The sequence below is a fragment of the Grammomys surdaster genome, unplaced genomic scaffold (assembly GCF_004785775.1).
Source record: "Grammomys surdaster isolate TR1022 unplaced genomic scaffold, NIH_TR_1.0 128, whole genome shotgun sequence".
Taxonomy (NCBI): Eukaryota; Metazoa; Chordata; class Mammalia; order Rodentia; family Muridae; genus Grammomys; species Grammomys surdaster.
In genome coordinates, this window is record NW_021604586.1 from 5608877 (window position 1) to 5609816 (window position 940).

A 940-nucleotide genomic window follows, 5' to 3' on the forward strand; every position below is an offset into this window, starting at 1 on the left:
GCCCGCGCCCGTCCCCAGCGGCGGCCGGTGCGCGGCAGCGGCGGCGGCCGCTCCTCGTCGTCGTCGTCGTCGCCCGGGAGGCGGCCGCCCCCATCTCCCCGCGCGCCGCAGGGTCTGTCAGTGCAGGCCGCCCCCCGACGGAGCCGCCCCGGCCATGCCGCCTCCTGCGCTTGCGCCCAGGCCGGCCGTTACCCGCTGCGAGGCTGGGCGCGGCGCCCGGACGGGCCTGGCACGGCGGAGGGATCCAGCCGGACCCGCGGACGGATCGCGGCCCGGGCCGTCGGAGCTGAGCAGAGCGCGCTCGCGAGCACGGGCGGCCGTAGCCAGCAGAGTGGGCGGGGTGGCCGCCTCTCGCGACAGCCCGGGCTGGCCGGGCCCGCCCCCCCACGCCGATTGGCCAGGCCGCCTGTCCTGCGCGCCGGCTCGTTTCAGTAGCTCCGCAGGATTGGTCGAAGTTTAGGCCCCGCCCCTGAGAGGGGGCTGTCGATCACGCCGGGTCCGCCTGCACCCGCCCCCTGCCGACCGGCGCCAGCGGATTGGTCGGTGGGAATCGGCGTGGTAGAAAACACGGGATGGATTTTTGGGCGCTTTTGTTCCCTCAGATTAGCCTGGAGCCTTGTTTTTTGGGCAAAGCCGGGCGTTGGGCCTCAGTGCTTTATTCACGAACGTGACGCCAAGGAGGCGACGATGGACCCAGAAAAACTACTGGCGCCGTACGTCCCTCTGATCTGCCCGAGCCGAGCTGTGTGACCTTGGGCGAGTCGCGATTTCTCTCCGAGCTCCTTGCGCCTCCCGGGGAAGATGCGGGTAATAATACCCTCCCGGGAGGCTGCCGAGAAGGCAGTGAGCTCACAGTGGGCGAGCACCTGCGTTTTTAGGCGGCGGGTCCGCCTAGGGCGAGGATGATGGGAGGAGCAAGCCTTCTCCCCGAGATCTGCTA